This window comes from Octopus bimaculoides, chromosome 4, assembly GCF_001194135.2.
Source record: "Octopus bimaculoides isolate UCB-OBI-ISO-001 chromosome 4, ASM119413v2, whole genome shotgun sequence".
Classification (NCBI taxonomy): Eukaryota; Metazoa; Mollusca; class Cephalopoda; order Octopoda; family Octopodidae; genus Octopus; species Octopus bimaculoides.
The window spans coordinates 20,992,765-20,993,038 of record NC_068984.1 but is presented as its reverse complement, the minus strand read 5'-3'; positions in this window follow the sequence as shown (position 1 = coordinate 20,993,038).

Genomic DNA, 274 nt, shown 5'->3' with positions numbered 1-274 from the left:
GGGGGGGTTGTAGGCATTCAGATCAGGCTTCTCATCTGATGATAGACTGTGATTAAGACCCTGGTTAGAGAGGGTTGCTGCTGGAAGGCCACATTTGTAGCAGCAGAATTCTGCTCCTCGCCATGACGCCAGAAAGAGTCAGAATTTCTACGACTTCACCAGCCCTTATTTCTAGCCTCCTACTTCCCCCCGATTACAATCCCATGGATTACCTATGTGTGGGACGCGGTTGATAAAGACACCAACCTCTCTACCTGCAGTACCATTGCCGAGC